The sequence below is a fragment of the Ambystoma mexicanum genome, chromosome 4q, assembly GCF_040938575.1.
Source record: "Ambystoma mexicanum isolate Mex_15411 chromosome 4q, UKY_AmexF1_1, whole genome shotgun sequence".
Classification (NCBI taxonomy): domain Eukaryota; kingdom Metazoa; phylum Chordata; class Amphibia; order Caudata; family Ambystomatidae; genus Ambystoma; species Ambystoma mexicanum.
In genome coordinates this window covers 124,576,517-124,594,036 of record NC_090928.1, presented here as the reverse complement: position 1 = coordinate 124,594,036, position 17,520 = coordinate 124,576,517, and the positions used below count along the sequence as shown (strand labels likewise).

Sequence of the window (17,520 nt, the reverse complement as noted above, 5' to 3'; positions counted from 1 at the left end):
CGTGCACGATGTTCGAGTTTATCTGCGTAAGCCATGAGTGCGAAGGACTAACTTGATTTGTAAAACAAATTAGTTATTTTAAATGGATACTCTTTCCTAGGGATGTATACAGGATCCGGATATAGAACGGAAGGCACATGGATCCGAGTCGGTGCACCAGCTTGCTGTTGGTGACGTTAGAGTAAAGAAGGTTTCAACGAAAAGAAAGAAACAGGTAATTTATAAACGGTTTCTACTTTTAGCAAGTGTTTTGTGCTGAAGCCTTCATAATATGCTTTTTTTTAATGTAAATTGTCCGATACTGTATGTTGGATTTACATTGAACATCCTTTTTCCAACCTGTCTTCTAGTTGCACGATGGTGTACGGACTATGCAGACACAGACAGCGACACAAATGAAAGAGGATGCTTGCCAAACTGTTTTCACCATGGAGGAACTATTAATTGAGGCACAGCGTGTTCATGTTTCAATAGCCAAGACAATGAGAGAGCAGTTTCCAAATATTAGACATCAATTTGATGTATGACATGTTGCCAAATCAATCAATAAATAAATCTCAGCTGCAGGGAAAAAAAAAAGGTTCTGAAAGTATTTCACAGTGGTCCCAGTCTTTCATCAACCATCTTTGGTGGAACTCCAAAATATGTGATAGGTCTATGGAAATTCTACTGGAAAAATGGTGGTCACTAATGCACCACTGTTCCAATGTTCACTCTTGGACAGAAAACCAACATTTCCACAAATGTGAACATGGCCCTATGTCACCAGAGCAGGCACGGAAGAAGAAATGGTTGATTCCATCTTCACCTCCACACAAAGCCCTTGACAAGATTGTGTTTGATAAAACTCTATCAAGAGATCTGAAGGGACTCACAGAATTCTGTCACACAGGAGATTTGGAGGTGTTCCACAATATGTGCCTAAAGTACAGGACATAGAGATTGCATTTCGGCATCGAAGGGATGAAATATAGGACATTAATAGCGGTATTAGCGCATAACGAGAATGTAGGCCGTGAACAATCTAGGACTGCAGGAAACTTAGGGATGCTTCGCTACACTATGGCCTTTATGAAAAGAAGCACAAAATGGGTGGTCAAGCCAGTATATGAGGAAATGAAATTCGATTTTGTGAAATATCTTATTATTAATGGCTTGGAGATGCATACTCATGGAATTGCACGCGATTTTGTTCAGAGCACACATACCTGCCACAAAACATTGCCAACGTGCCCTGTCCACCTAAAGCAGAGCTTGTTGAACAGTTCAAATCCCGGTACAAATGATTACCATCTGTTTTTATTTTTACCAACAATGTTTTTATGAAGTGTCCAAATAAAGTATGCAATTTCTCTTTTGAAATCTATACTCTTTGTCCTTTTTTTTCTTCAAATAGTACAATTTTTACGATTGCCATACAATGTAACTCTGTGCTTTCACATTTCACAGTTTCGTCAAGCTACTGTGGGACCTTCACTAATCATGGTAGGGCCAGATGGATAACAGTGTGTAAGAATCTTTGGGGTTCGGCAGTTGCCTTACCATACAGTTACCCAAGCCGCTGAATAACTGCTCATCACACAAAAGGGATGAGACCTAGGCTACATAAGATACTAGACACACAAGAAGTTCTGACTGTGAACAAAACATGGCATGGGGTGGGAGGCCATGACATAAGCAGAGGTGGGGCTATTGCTAGACACACTTTGACTCAATTTTTGTCTTTCCTCGACTACAATTTTAGAGTAGGGTGCATTCTATCATTGCCAAGTTTCCCCTACCCCTCAGCAGTGCCACGAACAGCGAGCAGTGACAGTCCCTAAATTTTTCCTCCTGTGCCCGTGCTTCACAATTCCAGTTGTCATGGATGCGTTGACACGAGATGTTGCAAACTAAGAATGTATGTTCATTCTGATTGAAGGTCACCAGCTTTGAATTTTTGCTTGCGAGCTGAGGAAGCCCACGCGTCGCACACACAGTATAAGGTTTTATTGTTTTTTTACCTTGAGAGACAGGGACCATTCCGAAAGGAATTGAATTGAAAGAGGGATGTAATAACGTAAGATATGATAAGGTTGTCCATTCCAAAACTGGACTTAGGTACATGTAAGTTCAGTTTATGAAAAATCGTTGAACCGAACAGAGTCTGCATTACGGTCTGCATTATGCCAAGAGAATGGAAATGCCAAATATAATGTAAGTTTCACTTTAGATGATTTTATACCAGAACCAGTCCAATTATCATTAGCTGACCATTATTGTTGGGTTACATTGTTCGTTCTGTGTGTCATATTGCAATGAAACACAAGTTCAACCTTTGTGTGCTGGTCTTTCTAGCGGGCACATGGGCAGTCCAGCATCGAGACACATGTAGACCACCACTCGGTTCCCCCAGGTTCAACGCTAATAAATCATTAAATTGTGCACCTCGAATTGTTGCCTCAGCTTCTGCATCACGTTTAGAGCTGAACATACTCCATTGCACTATCCTCGGAAGCAAATAGTGGAGTACTTTCCACGTTGTGTTCTCTCTGTTCACATTTTTTCACGTCTGTGCTAATCGTTAGTTGTAGATCAATGCCAAATTAATAAGTAAAATGATAAATTGTAATAAAGATCGGCTACTGAGACACATTTCTATTATTATGTTTTGCAAACAGGTACATCCTGCCATTCTGCGCTTGTCATCGATTCCAGATCCCAAACAATGGTTTCTTCAACCGACAGCTGCAGCTACATGTCAATCACTGGATTAGGAGCAACATAACAACCTTTACGGTGGTCTAGTGCCAAGTTGATGCACAAGCCTTACAATTCACTGTGCGACCAAAGCGCTTCTTTTACCCAAAACGAACACCCTGTGTACCCAAAAGGAACAGTGCGTGACTCACAATAAACATTTGCGGATCGAGAGCAAAGAACAAAAAGTTCCATTTTGATAGAATATGTCAATCGCCAAATGTTCTCGAAGCGTTTACTGTCAAATAAATGTACTTTACAAATTGTACAGTCTTGCTGTTTCCTTTTAAAGTACAGTTTCATATTCTGAATTGTGACGTGCTGTGTTGTGAGACGATGTGTGTTGTTTTCCGGGTTCTGCGTCAAGTCGCGTTTGGCTACGCTGCCCAGTAAAGTCAGGGAGAAAGGCAGAGAATATCAATGATTTGGTGATGCCAGGTTCAGGGCCAACGGATATGATTTAGTGCTGCAAAGGCAGTCCTGCTTGGGAGATGCGGCAACGGATAAGATTATCACAAGATGGCCACGCACTATAGCTTGATTTCGCTTGTGTACAAAAGACGAAAACTACAGTAAGGTGCATAGAAAATGTTTGTACGATCGATCAACGTATGGTTAAAAACACATGCCCGAACCATAGGGACAATAATATTTCTGACTGAACCATTCCTTTAAGGTCCTGAATTGATAGGATGACGTAGGAGACCAGAATCGATTTCAGAATAATAAATAGGGGTAGGATGCATCTGAAAGAAGCAGATCGCATGAGATTTGTGTAGCCGGCCTAAGTCAGTCTTGTCTGTCTTGTCTGTTTTATGTTTTATGACGTCACGAAATATAAAACATTTTAAAATAATATGAAAATTGTGCGATTGAATAGATAAAATGTTGCAATGCATGGATTGATGAGTGTTGTTCATAAAAGTAAGAGTGAAATTATTGTTGAAAAAATGGGATCTGAGCTTGCAACGATTGGTGCTCACTCATATTGTTGATTTTGTTTGTGAAACGTAAAGCATAATAAAGTGTTATATAAGGAAAGGATAAACAGGTTTGAGAATGGAAGACGTTACCCCATTGGTACACTTGTGTAAACACTTGCCGAAACATGAACCTAAGCTTAAACAGTACAGTGCAGAATGGGTTAAAGGGACCGCAAACAACATGTTTATGCCATGGTCCCAAGGCGGATCAGTATCTAAAATGGTCCTGCAGCACATGACAACATATTTGCACACCACGTAGACTGGCAAAAAGTTAGACAAACGCCTAGCTAGTTTAGAATGTTGGAAAAATGTACCAAGAGGAAAAAGAGGAGGAGCCACCATTAGATTGGATACTGAATATGCATACAGGGGGTAAGGAGCCTTCTGCACCACCCGCCGCGTCTGAAACGAAAAATTAAGCTAGTAAAGATGGGTTATACCCGTTGAGGGAACTTAAAGCAGCCACGGGATATAGCAACCCGTCATCTGAGTCGCCTTCGCAAAGTAGTGACGAAAGCCCAGAGAAAGACAGAGACAGAGATATTACCGCCAAAGTCCCGAAGGACAAGGAGAGATGCAAAAAGGAAAAAGGAGACCAAGCACAAGCAAATACATCTCTAGATACGGGTAGAGAGGGAACGAGATGGAAAGGAGATGAGGACAGAACTGATGAGACGGGATTTGCACAGAACGAATGGATGGGAGGTCAGATTTTATTGAAACTCGATGGTAAAAGCATATGAGGATATGAGACAAAAGAGAGAGCAAGATGAATTAAAAAAGAAAAAGGAGGAAAATGAAAATCGATTGAGAGACGAAGGGGCTAAGAAAAAGGATAGACAGAAACGTGAGCAGTTATATCGTGATGAGCAAGTCAGAAAACAGGAAAAGGCAGAAGAGCAACAAGAACGCGATAAGCAGAGAACAGCTAATGATCAGGATAGATAGGAACAAAGGAGAATAGAAGAAGAACAAAAGATACGGGAGAAGAGAATAAAAAGACGAAGAGATGAGGAAATGCGAAGGGCAAATGAACGAAGAGATGCGATTAAACAAAAAGAAGATAGGGTCAGAGAGGAAGCGAGGAAGCGTAGAGAGGTTGATGACGACATAGAACGTAAGCAAAGACAGAGAGCACGGGATCTCGAATATCTGGAAAGAGAGGTTAAAAAACCTGATCCAGTAGTAGACTGGGAAGATATAGAAGAATTCTTCCCTGAGTACGATTCAGTACCAGGCACGTCTGAAGCAAATATCGAAGATGACTTCGACACCAGAAGAATCAGAGAGATGATTGATAGAATATATGATGAAATGGGGCTAGAACAGGTACCCCAAGGGAAAGGAGAAGACTAGCATCTTGAGAGCACTCAGTTGTACGATACTGAGGATAATGTTGAGCGGAAGTCGGAAAATGGATACATGAGTTAGAAAAAATGACGGGAGGGAACACGTTAGCTATTGGGGATATTAAGGGTCTTTTAATCACCATACTTGGTAATAGAGCTGAAGATGTATGGACACGTGCAGGTTACCCTGGAGTGACTACAGATAATACTGCGCATGAAGGAGCGCCGTTGGACAATTGCAGAAACGCGGTATGGAAGGCGCTTCAAGTGCTATACCCAGACACTTCTGAAATGGGAGCTATAATGACACGGAAAATGAAGGAATCAGATGATACTTTGCTTTACATTCAGAATTTCCAAGATGCCTGGGTGCTGGAAACTCGTGAATCTTGGAGGAAATCTATACCCGTGTTTTACCATATACTGTGCCAAGGGCCGTCAGAACAAGTACAGAAGCAGCTCAAGAAATTGGTAGGAATTGAGGTCATGCCATGGTCTGAAATACAGTTGACCATTGCGCACTATTGCAGGCTGCTGCAAGAGAAAAATCGCAAAAATGATGCTGCACAAAAAGGTGAAGAGGCCAAATTAGTACAGAAAAAATTGTCAAAATATGCCATTGATTAGTAACACAGACGGATCACATACACAGCAGATAAATAATCAAAGGCAGTTTGATCAAGGCAATAACAGGTTTTACCCAAGAGGAAGAGGCTTTCTAGGAAGAGGATGGCAGAGTAATTAGGGAGGCTTCCCGAGTAATCAGGGAGGTTTTCAAAACATGCAAATCGGCAACCTGGATATGCAGAATGGGCAAATAATCAGACCGCTGCCAATATGTTGGACGTGTGGGATGATAGGGCATCTAGCACGCTCATGCAGAAGTCAAGGCATGGTGCCAAACGACAAAGGTACAAGAGGAGAGATGGTGAATCCACCTGCGTTCTCGCAGCAGGGTGGAAATGGAGTTGCACAAAATCACACGGTGCAGCAGCAGGTGCCGGGAGCACAGCAAAGTTTGCAACCACAGAATGTGTCAAATTTTCCACAGTGACAGTCTCAACAGTCGCCAATACACCTGTTACAAACAACAAGTACAGGACAGGCACGGAATTCTGGAATAAGAAATGACACTGTTGATGGAGGAAGTCCATTCACGCAATATGGGACAAAATTATATATGGACTAGGACAGCTCACTGGGAAACCTGATGTGTTCTATCTTATCAGTGACACCAAACCCTCACGAGGAACCAAGGATAGATGTCCTTATAGGGGATAAGGAAAATTAGTTCTTAGTTGACACGGGTGCGACACGCTCGTGTATACATGAAGGCAAGTTTTATTTGTCCGGCGATGCAATAAATACTCAGGGCTTCACAGGAGCAACAAGTCGTGTTCCTTTCACAAAAGAACTTCCAATTTCCACAGGAGAATGTGACATGAGTGTGCCACTGCTATATTTAAGGCAAACCCCGGTGAATATATGAATATATTGGGACGAGACCTAATGAAGTTAAACATGACAATCTCGTTCACGGAGAAGGGCAACTCCAGGAATGCATTATTTGAACATATGCGAAATGATTAGAGCATACGCAGGACAAAAGGCCATGAGAGCTATTCCATTGGAACCAGAAATATTTGAGTATGGAGTGCGTATATTAATGTCATGGCTACCAGGCCTTACAGACAAAACAATTAAAACCCCAGATGAGTTTCTGTTTAGGCCAAGAATACCTATGCATGAGGAAAAAGGACGAGTGTTTCCCTTGACAATACAAGCAGCCACAGTGCGAGAAAAGATGGCATTGCTTGATGGTTGTGATGACGACGGCAGACAATGGTGCACAGTGATCGCCACTGGGGAGGGATACAGATTGACTGACGTCACTGATGACAATCTATTTGAAGAACAAATAGGTGAAGATGAGATGACAGTTGAGGTTAATCTCATTTAATGGGTGAAAATGATTAAAAGAGAGGTGCCCCAGAGAGTGATGCTGGCACAAAAATGTCCTAAATATTTTATTGACGACATGGCAAAGGTGCCTGGCTCAGTATGGACTACAGGCCCTTATGATGTAGGCTTACTGAAAGGAGTCGGAGAAGTAAAGATTAAATTGAAACCAGGATCAATATTACCAAAGGCACGACAGTATCCCATGTCTAGGGAAGCAGATGAAGGGATTTGCATCATGCAATACTGCGGTTTATCCGATTAAAACATCAAACGGAGGGTCTTGGCTTTTAATCCAGGATTTAAGGCCAATAAATGATATTGTAGAAGTCGAGTTCCCTCTAGTCCCTAACCCGTCCAGAATCCTATGTAATATACCCGTTGAGGCACGATATTTCACGGTGATTGACTTGAAAAATGCGTTTTTCTCAATCCCATTGCACAAAGACTCACAAGATCTGACATCATTCACATTCAGACAAGTTCGTCTGAAAAGCACAAGGCTGCCTCGGGGGTACTGTGAGTCTCCTTCGATTTTCAGTCGTACAGATGGACTTAAGCAATATTGCATTAGAGAGTGTTGTCTTACAATACGTGGATGACATTCTAATTTGCTGCATGACAGAGGAAAAGTGCAGACACGATTCTATTCAGCTATTGACTGTATTGGCTGAGAAAGGATATAAAGTTGACAAAGAGAAGTTATAGTATTGTCAACAAGAAATGCTGTACATAGGTCAGCTGATCTCACATGAGGGGAAAAAGGTCACCCCTGAAAGGGCTGAAACCATCGCAAAAACAGCCAAGGCACACACGATAAAACAAATGCAGAGTTTTCTAGGATTATGTAATTATGTTAGGGCATGGGTCTTTGGCTACAGTTCCTATAGCAAGCCCTTGTTACAAGCCTTAAAAAAAGCACAGGCAACGAAAGAAAAAATTGTGTGGACCGAGACCATGGAAGTTAGTTTGTCGAACTAAAAAGGGTCATTTGAAGGAACCAGTTTTAGGGATTCCAAATTATGCATAGGATTTTTACCTGTTTTCACACACGAATGGAAGTGTTATGACAGCAGTACTCACACAGAAAACCACGCTGGTGCACAAGCCCCTGCCATACTACAGTGGGAATCTAGACCCAGTGATGAGGGGTCACTTCCCGTGCAAACAAAGTTTAGCTGCCAGAGCGTTCGCCATAGAAAAGGCTACAACTATTGTAATGGGATGTCCGATGACGTTGTTCACCGAGCACGCATTATTTGCCATTTTAGAGAAACCAAAAGGCACGTTAACATCTCAGAGAGCTTCTACTTATGAAGTGATCATATCAAATCCATCGATTAAAATAGTTCGATGCAAAATAGTGAACCCAGCTATGTTTATAGCAGAGACAGTCGCTGAAGGAGAGCCAATACATGACTGCACGAACTATGAAGAATTTTATGATGAGATTCCCAGAATAAAAGAAAATGTTTTGACAGAAGGAGAAATCGTCTATGTTGATGGTTCTTCGAGGATCGATCAAAACAATGGACAGAGGTATACAGGCACCGCTGTGATGAAATACACAGCAAATGGGGAATTTCGAGTACTCATCGGTGCATGATTACCCTCACATTATTCAGCACAAGCTGCAGAATTATTGGCATTGGTACTCGCACTCGAGAGTCACGCAGACCAGGAAGTGACGGTGTACAGTGACTCCGCCTATGTGACGTCGAAAGTGCACGCAGGCCTAGCGCACTGGAAAAGGATGGGCTACCTCCGAGCAGACGGCACGCCAGTTCAGCACGCTGCCCGATTGGACAGGCTCATTAAGGCACTACAACTCCCAGTGGGCATAGCAGTCGTGAAATGCAACGTCCACAGGAAAGGGACAGATTTTATCTCACGAAGAAATCACGCAGCTGACACTGAAGCCAAGCGTGTGGCAACCAAAGACGAAATAATAATGAATGTGGAAATAACTGATGTGTATGAGAGAATGATTGTTGCTCGAAGCGAGACTGAAGGATATAGTAATATGGAAAAAAACAAGTTAATGGAGTTCCAAGGGGAAGCACCACAGGAAGAGAAGAACTTATGGAAGCAAAGATCATGTTCTTTAAACCCCTCCGAGAACTTGTGGTGACAAGACAGCACTGGTAAACCGGTGATGCCTATAGCCTTATTAAAAATACACTATCCAGCGCACATGACAAAGGAGAATCTAGCAGCAACAATTGCCGAAGACTGTTTCATACCGAACTTGGCAGAACACATTGCATTTTTTATGGTAAACTGTATAATCTGTCAGCAGTTCACAGCTGGGCATACACTACATGTGATTAGAGGAGTTATCCCAAGGCCTAATGGGACTTTTCAGTACTTGCATATCGATTATGGCGATATGATTCAAGTATGTAATGGGTAAAGGTATCTAATTGTTGTGCTGTGCCCATTCTCTAGGTGGATAGAAGCAGGTAAATGTACACACCCCGACTCTACTTGTGCGGCCAAATTCCTGGTGAGGGAGGTGTTTCCCAGATGGGGAGTGTGTGAGGACATGAAGTCAGACAATGGACCTCACTTTGTTAATGCAGTATTTTAACAGATCAACTTGTTGCTTGGTGTAAAGCACAAGTTCTCATCGGCGTATCATCCTCAAGGGAATGGGATATGCAAGAAGCCCAATGGCTTGTTAAAGGAAAGGATAGCCAATTTGAAGCTTACTCTAAAGAAAGGATGGCTACACTGTCTTCCACTGGCACTGAATGTACTCAGAAACCAACCTGGTTCTGACCACCATCTCATGCCACACGAAATTGTGACGGGCAGAAGGATGCACATGCCATTAACATCCCAAAATAGAGCTAGATGTGATGCTCAGACAACAGAAGTGCTAGGATCAGAAATGCAAAACTACTTGAATTGCATGACATCTTGTCTTACTGTAATTTCAGGACAGCTGCAGCAACGACAAGAAGGGTGCGGGCAGCACAGAACATAGAAGGAGATACTACAACAAACAAAGTTCTGGATTAACGTGTACCTCAACTATTCCCTCGGGACACGGTCCTGGTGAGAAATCACACAGGAAAAAAGTGGGACGAGCCAAGGTTCATCGGTCCCTTTAGAGTGGAGGATGTCACACCCTCTGCAGTCATGTTACAGGGAAGAAGAGCTTGGATCTTTCTGGGTGACGTCAAGCCATACATCGGAGAAGAGCCTCTGCCCGCACCCCACTGCATAGAGACTACAGACAATGGGGAAGAATCACAGCACATGCAGACAAGATCCATGACGAGGAAAAAGGATGCCTGACCAGCAATACAAAGAAAAGAACTTTTGTGCAAGTTGTGGCTTAATGTGGACACTTCCTTTGAGCAAAATAAGGAGAGAAGGACATAAAAAAACAGACACTCTCTGCATCCTAGTTGTTGGGTGCAGAAGAAATAGCACGTATAAGCCACAAGATAGCTTGAAAAGATATGCCAAACTTTGATCGAGGGTACATACATTGGAAGAGAATACAGTATCCTGACTCTTTCGACACAGAGGACTTATTTGGACTTACTTATGTTGTCACGCAATAGTGCCCTTACCAAAGACATTCTGATCTTTTTTGAGGTATAACTGAGGTCATACCCGTCATTGGTGGGAAGGCTCACGAACATTACAGAATTTCTTCAAGATCCTGAAAACGAAAAGACAATAAGGAGGCTGCTCACAGTGATTGCAGAGCAGTTTCTTTTGCTTTCGGAGTACAGAGAGGACAAGACAAATGTCCCTGTCACAAGAAGATAGCAGACTAGCGAGCAATGTATTTTTTCACCTGATTGAAGACTTTCCAGAGCTTGTGGGGAGACCTGCCAGTGTTGATATCCTCACTTTCATCAGAGACCCAGCAAACACTACACAGATGGGTATGCTCCTGCGTGGTATCATAATGCAGGTCGAACTTTCTAATCATCATCAGAATCACCGGAGAAGATTGTAAGCTTTCCTTCGAGGGACAGATCGTGAAGGTGTTGACAAAGGACTTCACTTTTGCTCATGCTGACAAAGGAATGACATGTCGTCTGGAGTGAAACCGATAAGAGGCATTGGGCCTCATTCCGACTTTGGAGGTAACCACACCGCTATTTGCGGCATGGCTGCCTCCAAAATCGTTCGGACACCGGCCTGGTGAATGGAGTAATTACCGGTCCATTCCGAGGTCGGAGGGACCGGTAATTCCCCATTCACCAGGGCCATTCCCCATTCCCATTTGAGCCCCCTTAGGGCTCAATGGGAAGGGGGAAGGCGGCAATAACGGTACCTTAAATTAGGGTACCGTTATTGACCCCGGTGTCCCTTTGCGGGTCCCGTCCTTAACACCTGCTAAAAGCAGGTGTTAAGGAAGGACCCGCAAAGGGAACTCGTAGTAGGGCGCAAAGGGATTACTGGCACCGGTGTCATTACTGGTGCCCGGTATCCCTTTGCGCCCTACTTGTAATGAGGCCCATTGACTGGGAACTGGTCTAGTTTGAACACGCAAATTAAAGACTTGCTGAACTTATTGCCTCATTTGAAACTTTCGTTTATGGAAAGGAGAACTGTTTCCAGAGACAGATGTAGTCTATTGCTCGGACAAAGAGAATAACGTTCCAGAATCTGTGACCTGCAAGCATAGACAGCAGAATCTAGGTTTGACACTGTGTAGCATGCATTCAGGTGTTAGTTTTATTTCCTTAGATGATCGAGATTGGCAACCAGAACAGTAACTTTGTCCTCCCTCAGGAGGAGGGACGCTCATATTGACCCAGGAATAAGTGCTGTAAGATAACTTACAGGTGCATCATTTACACATGCATAGTATTTATTATCATATTATTGTCACTGACGATTCGAACTGCATTTTTTATTGGTGCACAAAGCGTTCACACTCCAGTGCACCCACCTAATGATGTACGCATGAAACCTACAAAAGTACCCAGACCTTACATAGTCATTCCAGTCCCTAGAAGAACTGATAGAGTGAATGAACTTGAAATGGATGTGATTGACAATGACACACACTTGTGGTAACAAATGGATTGAAATGCCGGAGACAGGGTCAGCAAAGGCAACCAGAGAAGGGGTTAATGAAAGCTACACGTACACAAATGATGAGTATATACACACCTGGTCTAGTGTCAATGACTGCAGAATCACATTCCATAGAATGGGAAAAGTTTGGACAACCTACGATGAGAAGCTCCACACTAAGAGAAGTTGAGAGCCAAATGGAGAAAGCTGAACTTTTAAAGAGACAATAGGCGTTGGAGAATAAACGAACAGAGACAGCACCGACAAGTTTGCCTGACCCAGTGATGAAGAGGACAAGCTTAAATCCTGCAAGACAATCAAGTGCTGAGATACTGGCAGAATCAATATGGATGATTATAAACAGAGCCAGGAAAAACCAGAAGGATAAAGGAAGACTTACCGAACCTTCACCTACTCAAATGGTACAGATGAAAATGCCTGGATCATTGACGAAGATACCTGAGAATCGCCCAGCAAGAAGTAGCCATACAGATGTGTTTAAGGATGTGGTTATAGCAAACTACAGGAAGACCTTAAGAATTAGAAGAAGTACACAAGAAGACAATAACCAATTGAACGATTACCTGGACAGCACAGCACACTTGGGAAATAGCATATGGTACCAACACATGATGGAAGTTAGAAGACAAACTACAGAGGAGGAATGCTTTGTTTGTGCACTGCTGCCCTACAGAATGGGGAAGCCAAAAATCTTTGTAGCTGTTGAAATAGATGTCAAGACAGCACACTGCCTATCACATTTAGCAATGTGCACGACGAGAGGCCAATTCATGGGAAGTGATGCTTCACTCAAATGGGCAACTGAAGCGACTGATCCAAATGAAGATGATTATGTCCAAGACATAAAGACTAGAAACAATGGAAAAACAAAGAACATTATCATCAGATATGAAAAGCCTGGAGTTAAAGGAGCGGAGATCAGAAGAGAAACAAACAAAAAGCTGAATGTTACAGGGAAATCTACGGAAGAAACTTGAAGATGGAAAGACAGAGGTCAAATGCAAATTTGGGGAACAGTGCTTTCTCCAGAAGGATGGGAGAAAGGAGTAGTGATCTGCAGAGCATGGGTGATCATTGGATACTACAAAGATAAAGTTGAAAATGCACAGATGATATGCAAGCCATTATGGCCGAGACTTGCAAGACTACTAACCTGGGTCTAAGACAGAGGAGGACCTCTACAGATAGTTCCATTGGAGAGTTCCAAACTGTGCTTCAGAAACAATGCTACAAGAAAAATGGGAGAAAATCAGAACTGCAGACGCATTTTTGATGCTACAGGAATGATGCATGGATCATTGGGTGTGTGGATCCAAAGCATATATCAGATTGCCGAAGAATTGGGGAGGAATATGTACATTGGTGGATATCCATGTTCCAGCATTGGTGATTCCAAAAAGTGATCTGAATATTGACAGTTTCCTGAAAGCAGATGCTCACCTGAGGAAGAAGAGATCTGTGGAACTGATGAGCTGAATGAAGAGAGAGAATTACTTCTGTGCCAAATCAGAAGAAGCCTTTCATACAATGCCATATGAACACAGGTTGTGCAGCCTAACATCATCAGTGTTCACGACAATTCTGATGCCAAGAGTTCAGATTGGAGCAAATACTAAATGGTTGCAGATAACCAGATGGGAGTTAGTGCAGACCATCAACACAACCATAAAAGGATTCAATGCAATCATGGAAGAGTTAAGAGCGATTCGACTAATGACTCTCCAGAAGAGATATGTCCTAGACATGATCACAGCTATGGATGGAGGTGTTTGTGCAAAAATCGGAGAATCATATTGCACATTTATACCATCACACGATGACGAGAATGGAACGTTAACAAAACCTATAGGTATGCTGACACAATTACAAATTCAGATGATAGATGAAGTTGACGAAGTCGATGATGACAGTTGGTTTGGATCCTTGTTTCATGGGTTCCACAATGGATGGCAGATGATTTCGAGTTCCTAGGAGCCCTGTTGGTGATGATATTGCTTGGATTCTGTGTTATCAAGATAATAATTTCTCAGTGCCAGAAAACTGAGAAAAAGGCCATAGGGATGAAAATCATGATTGACGTCGCTTCAGGATGGAAGCCCAAGGACCTGAGTGACGAAGAAATAAGAGACTTTGTGAAAGCCAGCATTTATGCACCAGAAGGAACAAAGTTTCGATATCCAAAGAATCATAGAAAATATGTGGGAAAATGGATCTATTGCAATCCAAATGGAGAATGTCAACTAATGAAATGGAACAAGGACGAACACGTGAGAACAGCAGGATGCTTGAAGGGAGTCATAAAGATATGGATCCCAAAGAAGCATTTCTTCAGACCCAGATATCTGGATTTAGAAGATGAACGAAAAATGGATGCAAAGAAAGTGGGAGTGGTCAATGAATCGCCCGGAGGGGGGAGTGAAGAGGAAGTGCCAAGTATCATCCGCACTCCAGCCACCCCCTTCGAAGTGCCAGGAACATTCACGCCAAAATATGTGACGTATGATGAGCAAATAAACCAGCAGCGAGACGCCGTCAGGCTCTACCCAGTGCCGATTAGAATAACAGCACCTATTGAAGTACCGCCACCTAAGAAAACCTGGACAGTAAGGTACCCATTGAGAAAACCATATATACAAGCGAGACAGAATGACGGTTGTCAAAATGTAATACCCGAAGAAGCCGAGAAGATGCTAAAGGAAGATGAATGGTGACGTCATGAGAAATCGGACTGACGCACATATAGAAGATATAATGATCTGAGAATAATGACAAGACGACGAAATACCATGGATAAGTGAAATCTTGAACCCAAGATGAAGAAGCTTATGCCATATGCACAATGAAGATATTCAGCCAGTTTAAACGTGTACAGATGGCGGAAACCACAAGAAGCAAAGAAATCGTGAAGTTTGCTTATGCTTAGCAGTGAAATAGATTGTGGCAAGCGCCATCTATATATTTATCTACCTCAAAAGGCACTTTGTATAAGTATACTTCCAATACGCACATGAGCAGAATTGAACATAGGTTACTAAAGGTCTCAGGAAGAGAGTGCGGCAGAAAACAAATCTTGAATTAAGACGGAGAGAAACTCAGCTGAAGGTAACCATGCCAAGAAGCCATGGTCATATCAGCTGGAATAGTCCAAAAGTCGATACAATTAAAGAGAAAAAAGAACAGAGTATCCTGTTCAGAAAGGTCAAGATAAGCCACAGATGGTAGACGACTGGCAGAATTAAATCAAATGCACGAAATTGCATGAAGAAGACGCCGATCTGAATCACGTGACCAGGCAGGCAGAAAAGGATGAGACTTTAACACCTACGCTTGGATCCTTGCCATACCCATACTCCTTAACTTTCCCAGACCAAGAAACAGGCTTAAGGCCAAACTGCAAGGAAATAATTGACACATGACCCCTGAGGTGATGATTGATTGTAACATAATTGAAGGAAAGCTGGGGTGCAGACTAACTCTCTGCACCTGGCTGGCTACTATGCATGCTGCTAAGCACAAGTGGAAAAGTATGAGTGGGGTTGATGCCAACTCAATGATAGTGGACCGCATAATCTAAGGGTCCTATAGTTAGTGGAACCAATGAGACGTCGTACTTTTAGTGATGTTTACAGTAGCCATTTTGAAGGAAGGGCTTAGTTGCCCTACCTGACATTGTTTATCCAATACCCTCTCCCTGTTACCATATACAGATATAGTACCTATATTAAAAGTTACCTTCCTATAACCAATCAAGTTGCATGCTAAGTTTTAAGAATTACACGTCAGTGATGACGAATTTTTGGTATAAACATCATGTTTTTTCTGAAATTAATTGGAGTTTAAGAGAGAAGGAAGATCGAGCTGAAGCTGATCTTCACTGAGCTCCCTGTTTTTTGTACTTGTCATTAAACAGACTCCCTTTGCCAAACTATTGAGTTGTCATTATTATTTGGTACGAATCTGCATCCCCATCTATCTCGAGGGTGCTGCTGCTCATTCTAAAGGGCTGTTTGGAGACGCCCAGTCCTATGGGCCGGCTGGGGTGAATCCGGCTCAACGGACTGGGGTGTTGTAGTGTTTGCTTTCAAAGTGAAGTATATTTATTCGTGCACCTTGAAAACTACTGCACTAGTAGATATTTTTGGGCACACATGGAACATTCATGTTGCAATACTTTATATCTGGGTAAAGTCTCACGTTTAACCATTGTCCAGCATTTATTTGCAATGTCGCTATGAAAAGCTACCAGGTTAATTTGAAAACTGTACTAGCAATGCTTATCCATACTGCTCAGGGATTGCCTTGATATACTGATCAGGTGCGGGTTAAACAGCCAAAATAATCATGGTAGCTGAAAACATGTTCATGCTGAGGGTAACTGCACAGTGCTCGCACAGTTGAAGTTTTAAAATCTGTCGTCTGATGTTCACATGCTGGTCCAAACTAAACATCCATTGAAATGTATTAGTCTAAATAAACATTTGCTGGATCCCATGGGAAACTGGTAACGTGACAATTAATTCAAAAGTAGGGGCACTTAAAAGAAATGCCGAGACGTAAGTTAGGTGTGTGGCAAACGAGGAAACATGCAAGTTTCATGGAATCCGGCGCCAATCTTGTACCCGTTGTTTGTGAAAGAACATTAAACTGGCTCTGTCCATGTTATGTCCCTTGTGCTTTGTCTGTGAGGGAAGCTTAAAAGAGCCTAGCTCATGCTATATATGTAACAGTTGTAAAGAAGGCTTGCAACGCCCTGACCTTTTAACTGGTTGTCTGAGAAGCTTGTTTATGACAGCGTAGGTCACACTCATCTATCATGTGCTATAGGTGGCTTGCACTGATTAAGCTGTACATACCTGTACTGTACCTGTACTGTCTGTACCTGTACCTGTTTCTGAATGAAATGTGCAGTGGTCTTGCCCATGCTCCTGCAGTGCACATGTGTGATCGAAGCTTGCACTGTTAAAGGTGTACCTGTTTCTGCAAGAAGAATGTATTGGCCCTTCACATGCTGTACTTTGTTGAGGAAGTTTCCTCTTGCCCTGCCCATGCTGTAATACTTGTGAAGGATGCTTGCTCTTAACCTACTGTAAATGTTTGTGATGGAGGCCTGCACTAAACCTGTTCATGATGTAGTGTTTACTGTTTGTGAATCAAGCCTGCACTGTGTGAGCATGTCTGTGCGTGTGTGTGCATGCATGTGTGTGTGCATGTGTGTTGTAATTTTATCATGTTACTAAAAGGTTTTAAGCATGGTGGGGAAAGGAGATTTGGCAGACATAACACTTATGTGAAGGGACACAAGAGCGGGTAGGGGATGGGGGTCTGAGAATACCGGTGGTGGTGGGGGTGGGGTGACAAAATGATATTTCGTATGACTCCTTGTACTGGTTGTGTGTGCAGGCAGACTTTAGGTGGTC

General features: G+C 42.6%; 1 protein-coding gene across 1 annotated transcript in view; it reads right to left on the bottom strand.

The window, feature by feature from the left end:
• WDR64 (WD repeat domain 64) overlaps positions 1-17,520 on the bottom strand; it is a 1,979,698-nt gene that overhangs the window by 1,810,378 nt on the left and 151,800 nt on the right. The gene's annotated exons all lie outside the window — the stretch shown is intronic.